The sequence below is a fragment of the Gorilla gorilla genome, chromosome 2 (assembly GCF_029281585.2).
Source record: "Gorilla gorilla gorilla isolate KB3781 chromosome 2, NHGRI_mGorGor1-v2.1_pri, whole genome shotgun sequence".
Taxonomy (NCBI): Eukaryota; Metazoa; Chordata; class Mammalia; order Primates; family Hominidae; genus Gorilla; species Gorilla gorilla.
This window is the reverse complement of record NC_086017.1, coordinates 165836449-165843551: the sequence shown is the minus strand read 5'-3', so window position 1 is coordinate 165843551 and position 7103 is coordinate 165836449. Positions and strand designations below refer to the sequence as shown.

The following is a 7103-nucleotide window of genomic DNA, read 5'->3' as shown; positions in this document are numbered from 1 at the left end:
AAAATAAATACATACGTAAGCTGTTTCGTTAATTATTTTATAACCACAACAAACTAGTACAGATAATGCCCCAAACAAAACACAATAAAGCTTCAAAAAAGAAGTGTTCCCTTAGCACAGCTGGATATTCCAGTCTCTGGTATTTGGAATTTAGGCTGCAATCCTTGTTTTTGGATAGATCACCGGATGTGTGGCACAGGCCATGCTTTTAGCCAGATTTGAACAGAAAAATAGCCAGCTGGCCCAGGTAGAAGTAGATGAAGTGTTTGGCTTCACGTGTGACAGAATTGCCTAGGCTCCCCCACATAATGCAATACTGGATGGGATTGTACTTCCTGTCAAATTTCTTCTGGATATGGGCCACAATGTCCTTTTCTATGACATATGTCTCCAGTGCCTGAGTAGCACATTCCACTGAGTCCTGTTGCATTTATTCTAACATGTCCACATTTTGCATTTTTCATCATGTGGTTACCATAGAGCAGGAGGTTGTCCACTGCAAAAGTCTCCTGGGGGAGATGCTGGGTATCCTGGGGAGGTGCTAGCATGGCTTAGGCCCAGTGGGAGCATCTCAATTTATTCTTATGAATATATATATATACGCACACATGTATATATAACTGGCTTTAGCTACTGGTGTCCTTTCTATTGCTGGGGGCTCTCAACTACAAATGTCAGCTGTAAGTGTGGGAGACAGACTTTTGTAAATCCCACAAATAAAGACAATATAATTGTAATGTAGATGAGTGCTACAAGGAATGGCATTTGAGTTGCCATAAGACCGTATAAAAGAAAGAGAGAACAAATTGCCCCAGGAAGTGGATTTTTTACATTATAAACTGAAGAATAAGCAAGGAGTTAAGAAGGGAAGGGGTGAAAAAGAAATTTGAGCCTGAGGGTGCAGCACCTGCACAAGTTTCATGGTAGAGGGGAAAATAACGCCTTCCAAGACCTGAAGGCAGTTTGGTATGGACAGGGACAGAATGAGAAAATGATTTGAGAGAGCATCTGGGGAGTCAAAGAATAAAGCACATTTTCTGCTTACTCATACTCTTCTTCACATGATTCCAGAGTTTGGAGTCATCTGTAGCATAGAAGACAGTTACACAGTTTGTCAGCTGGAGTTTCTGGAGAGAGTTTTGCAAATGTGTCTCTATTCAACTGGAGTATGGGCAGGTTCATAAAAAGTGACGGCCATTGTCCTCAAACTTTCCTCCATTCCCCTAAGCCAAAATTGGAGATGCAGGGGATTTTGCGTTCCTTAAGAAAAACAGAGTTAAACCATGTCCTTAATCACCAGTTGTCCCCTATCACAGCACCATCTCTCCCCCGACGTACACATCAGGCCACTCAGCATGGCAGAATAAGAGGAGTAAGCCTTATCCCAAGCTTCTCTGAGGTGTTGGACCATCTACCGTTGTTCATTGGACTGAAAAAGCTAGTTGACCTCCAGGACATCAATGCCACCAGCACCAAACAGCAAAGCCTTGAGGATACCAGCTATTGGAGTTAGCTATGGGTATGTCTCTCTCTCTCTCTCTCTCTCTCTCTCTCTCTCTCTCTGTGTGTGTGTGTGTGTGTGCACGCATGAGCATGTGTGTGTGTGTGAATAAATTGACCTTTCTGTTTGCTCACAACAGAAAGAATGTCAAGACTATGTGCTATATATAATTGTGATTAAAGAAGTCTGTTAGATGTATTAATAAGTTGTTTAATATCTTCCCATCTGTCTGCTGGAATGCAAACTCACCTAAACATAGGGACCATGTCTTTCTCATTCATCACTGTAGTCCAGTAGAGTGCCTTGCATGTAGTAATCACTAAAACATTTTTTCTGCTATTAAAAGAATGCTGTCATTCCTCTGTTGGGGGACAGTGAAGGAAGAGCATGTGTGAAGAGAAAGATCAGAGACCTGGAGCTCCTAGGACAAATATGAACCCTGGCTGTGAAATAGAATTATTGAATTAAGGCTGCATTTTGAGGGATTGAATAAGATTGCAGAAGAAGAAAAGATAGAGTGAGATAAGATAGACACAAACATAAAAACAATATTCTGAGTCTACTACAGTAAATAAAAGAACAAAGAAATCTGGGGCAACCAAAAGAAAAGGAATTTCCTTGGGGGCATGTAGGGTAGGTTAAAGTGGTCTAGGAAAGTGAAAGTGTTACAAGTAGATGTTTCAAGTAGAGCAAAGGCTATTGGCAAAGGCAAGGAGTGAGGACGATGAAAATAGTTTTGTTTGAGTGTGCGTGTGTGTGTGTGTGTGTGTGTGTGTGTATTAGTTCAGTGTTATGAGAAGCAAAAAGTCAGGCAGAGGATGAAACAAATAGTAGGACCAAGAATGCCAAGCCAGGTCTGTGCTTTAGTTGTATTATCAAGATGTAATGTGGAGGCTGAATTTAAAGAATGACCAACAACAGGGAAGAAATTATATGATGAACGGGGAGATGGAAATAAATGCTGGATAGGAGAGACAAGAACCAGAATCTTGAGTAATTTTTATAATAACCCCTTTAGTGACTTTGGCAGATATTTAAGGAAAGAGTGAATAAATGACTGAATCTATCAAACAACCAATTCATCAATGTATTAATGACAAAACTTACCTTTAGGAGCTTATACAGCTAGAAGAAAAAGGATAGAATTGTTGGGGGTTAAAACAAAAACTTTAGATATTTTAAATGAAAGAAAAAATATATATTTAAATTGTCATACATGCAACATATAAATTATCTATAAGAACTTTCTTTTCTTTTCATGTTTTCAGCCATGGAGCAAAGTGGTAGGGAGTACTTTTGTGACTTTACAAAATAGGATATTCAAAAGCATTGAAATCATGTAGATCGAATTTTGTTTCCTTAGTAACTCTTTCACTTGTATTTGTGAAATTTTCAATCTAATGGCTGTAAGACTATTGAATTTCAAATATAGTCAGATCCCTACAGTTACATTTAACCCAAACTTGTTATTATAATTCTTATTTTCTAAAAAATAGAATTGACCATAACCCTATGTTGCTATAAGTGCCTATCATCATAATTTATAAGACAATATGATGTATTTTATACATCCTAATGTATAAGTGCAAAACATGTTCCTTGAGTTTGGCATAGAATCTTTGGTGTGTCTAACAGATATTTTGCAATTTTGCTTCCATTAATGTGTTCACCTTTATTCCTAACTTATAGCCAGAAAGTTAAACTTGCTCTAAGGCCCAGAAAAAGTAAAAATATAAAGTCATGTAGCTAGTGAGTGAAGGAACCAGGACAAAAACTGTTTAGCTTTACTCTTGTTCTATTACCATGCACTACCATTGTGCTAATAACATTACAGTTTTGAATAAAATTAGATTAATTGAAAAATAAATACTTAATTTATCACTCTTCAAAGCTGCTCTGGAATCTGGCCTGATTTTAATCATGAATATGTTTGTGTTTTATTAATATTGCCTCATACAAATGAGCATTTATTATGCATAGCACTTCAGAGCTTTTCTCTTTTGGAAATTTTTTAAACCTTCCTTAGAGTTATTTACCTAAGGCAGATGGCCTTCTCTGGCCTTTCTTTTTAGTGTAAGATTGTTTGATCTAAGGTAATGAGAAGTATCCCTTTGAGGTATGAAGTCTATTTTACACAAGATAGAGGCATATATCAGAGGCAGGTTTCAAGATTTTAAATTGTGTTTGGTCAAATAGCTTGTACATGATAGACATTTATTGGTTGGCTGGTTTATTGGTAAATTTATCAATTGATTAAAATACAAATTGAATGCATTTATAATCTAGGTAAATCAAGGAAATAAAATATATTTGGCCAAAAATTAGAAATGATCAGCCATGGAATCGCAAGTTTTACAACTTTCACTTTTAAAAACTGAAATTTTAAGTGTTCGATTTAATTCATAATGTAGAATGATGCTTGAAATGGCTCTTAAGAGAAGGAACACTAAATTAACTAATTTTTTAAATGAATATTTATTGAATAAATGAATTGTATAAATATTTCTTTGCTATAGCGCTTTTAAATTCTAATTAGTTTCAATTCAAGTTTTATGGTGAATTGTAGAATATAATGTCTATAAGATATACTACAAATCATCTATGCAAAATATTTAATTTTTTAGATTAAAAAAATGGCCTACAGGGTTAAAAAAAGGCCTCGGGGATGGGGGTTAAAATGATGCCTTCGATATTTATTCCAAACTAAGTTAGGCATGATTTTATAATCCATGTTATATACATATATTAATCAATATTAACTGTGGTGGTTAATTTTGTGTGTCAACTTGGCTGGGTGATGTTGCTCAGATATTTGATCAAACATTGCTCTGGATGTATCTGTGAGGATGTTTTTGGATGAGATTTACGTTTAAATTGGTGGGCTTTCGGTAAAGCAAATTGCCCTCCATAATATAGGTAGGGCTGATCCAAACAATTGAAGGCCTGAATCAAACAAAAGATTGATATCCCGCAAGACAGAGGGAATCTTCCAGCAGGATACCTTTGAACTTCATTTAAAACATCATCTTTTCCTGGCTCCACAGATGACTGCCTTTAGATTTGAATTGCAACTCTTTCCTAACACTCCTGCCTACCAACCTCTCCCATCTGATTTTGGACTCACCAAGCCTCTTAATTAGGTGAGCCAATTCCTTAAAATAAATCTCTTTCTATATAGATGCATGTCCTATTTGTTCTGTTCCTCTTGGAGATTCCTGGCTAAAACACTAACGTTTAATTTAATAATTTTAGAAGCCATTTGTTTTTAAAGATTTCATTCATGTTATCCAGATAGAATCAAAAGAGGGTCAATAGTAACTGAAAAGGAACTAATTGCTTCCCAAAATAGCAGTCAGGAAATTGGGTGCTGAGCACACATCTCTATCTTTTCTTGGCTGAGTGGTCTTTGATAAATCTTTTAATTACTTTGCACCTGTTTTCTCACCTACTACTCTATTTGCACAATTCAAGATGTTTTCACACCTATCATATTGTTAAGCAGCCTAGAGAGAGAGCAAGATGCTTGTATATTTAGGTTAAAAATGAGGAAAATAGGGGTCTGTCCTCCAGACCTTCCCTCCCTCTGGCTATCCTTACTCACCTTCCTTCCCTCAGAGGATGCCCACCTTCCAGATCAGCCTCAACCCTCAAAGAGCTGCTTGACTTCGATATTCTCCAATAGATCATTTCCATCTGTGCTTTTGCCACTTGTGGAGATTTTAAGGACAAAACTGATATTTGAATAAGTCGTTCTCCTAAAATTACTGACATTAAAACAATTACTGCTATTTTTTGGTTATCCATTCAGATTGAATCAGGCATCATTTCAGTCACCTCCAGATGTAAATGTGTGTGATGTAAATTGGAAAAGTCATGTCTTTATAGGAGGTTTCTCTTCTTCTGCACAATTCTGTCTTATATTTGTAGTCTTTGTCTTCTTGCATTGCATTTCTGCTCTTCTGCTTTATGTTGGTTACATGAACACATATGGGCATAGTGAAAAAAAAAAAACCTTTCCATAACTGACTTTGTTGCAGCTCTTTTTGCCACTTTTTGAGGTTAGTGAGCCTTTCAACCTAGGCTAAAGCTCTTACAAATGCTGAAATAGCTACCAGTCACAATAATGTTCAGGAACATCTGCCTTGCAATCAGCGAAGAGTAACATGTTCATTTGGCTCTATGACTACCATGGGGTCCCTAAATGGATCTGTGATCTTTGGCTTTAGGGAGGAAATGCTTCGTTTTTGTACAAAGAGACCAGTTTGCACAGTCCATCAAATACTTCTGCTTCTCCTAGCCAAGGAGATATTCTATCTCCTGCCAGAATATAAAGGGAGAAATACATTTATGAAATATATTTTTGTGCTATGTCTTGTTGCCAACATCTTGCATTATTTGTTTCTAATAGGAGTAATGGCTTTTCAATAAATTGATGAGTTTAAAGTTTTGCTTTTTTTTTAACATGAATCCTGTGCCTTTCCTAGAAATTTAAGGTATAAATATATTCTTACATGTAAATTTGAAATGTCAGTGGCCTATTATGAGATGGTACATATTTTTAAATGAACAGATATTTCTTCACTATGCTGTTTGTCTCCCAAAGAGTTTAAACCTTAAGCCTTACATATATCTTCACTCAGAAAACAGTTATATTGTCATATTATAATGGGAAGAAAATTTTTATTTGGAGTATAAACTACTGTAAAAGTTTACAGAGGTCATATACCTGTTACCTGTCTTCATTTAAGAAAGGCTTAATTACCTAAATTAAATTTAGGAAAAAACACTATTAGTTCAAAATTCATGTCTGAACAGTGTTTATACATTATAAAAAATTTAAATTGCAAAGACTGGATGTATATATGTATATATGTCTCTTTCTACATAGTCTGTAGTACTTAATACGTGCACTAAAATTATTTTGAGATGAGGAATTTTGAAATTTTTATAGATGGGTAGTTAATTTAGTAATTCTGTCTCATGAAGTATAAGCTTACCTTGTGCTGGTTATTTAATAGGCTTGCTATGTTAGTGGAAATAACATGGTTGAACTAGATATTTTGGTATGTGTGGGCATTACTTCTAGTGACATTTGTTTGCCACCTTTGTTGCTCATGCTTCTTAAGTACAGGCTGAGACCTAGTCTCTTTGCAAGTTTAGTAAAATAATCCACCTTTTTTTGCAGACTCTATTCAGAAGGTAAAAAAAATATATCTTTTGTTTTTGAAACATTTAACATTTTGAGTCAAGGAAGTTGCTATTTTGAGATTAGCAATGATATTGTGAAAATAAATATTATTCAGATTTTATGTTTCTTAAAGTTCATTCTTATTTCACAAACGAATGATTAAGGAATTATGCATTATAAACAAAGGACACTAAGTTAGCTATATTATGGGTGCATTGTCTTTCACATGCAACTGAGTGTATTTTGAATACAGGTATTATTCTCATTAGCTTCTTAATTTTTTGTTATACAGGGATCCAGAGTTCCTATTCTTACAACACGACTGTTTATAATGTGAAGCACATCTTTCTATTGCCTTATTTTTGTTGCTTTTCTCCACGACAAGAATTCAAGAATTGTTGATATGAGAATGAA

General features: G+C 35.3%; 1 pseudogene; it reads right to left on the bottom strand.

Moving 5' to 3' along the window:
- Positions 1–208: 208 nt before the first annotated feature.
- LOC109026239 (dynein light chain 1, cytoplasmic-like) lies at positions 209–457 on the bottom strand (annotated as a pseudogene).
- Between the last annotated feature and the right edge of the window lie 6646 nt (positions 458–7103).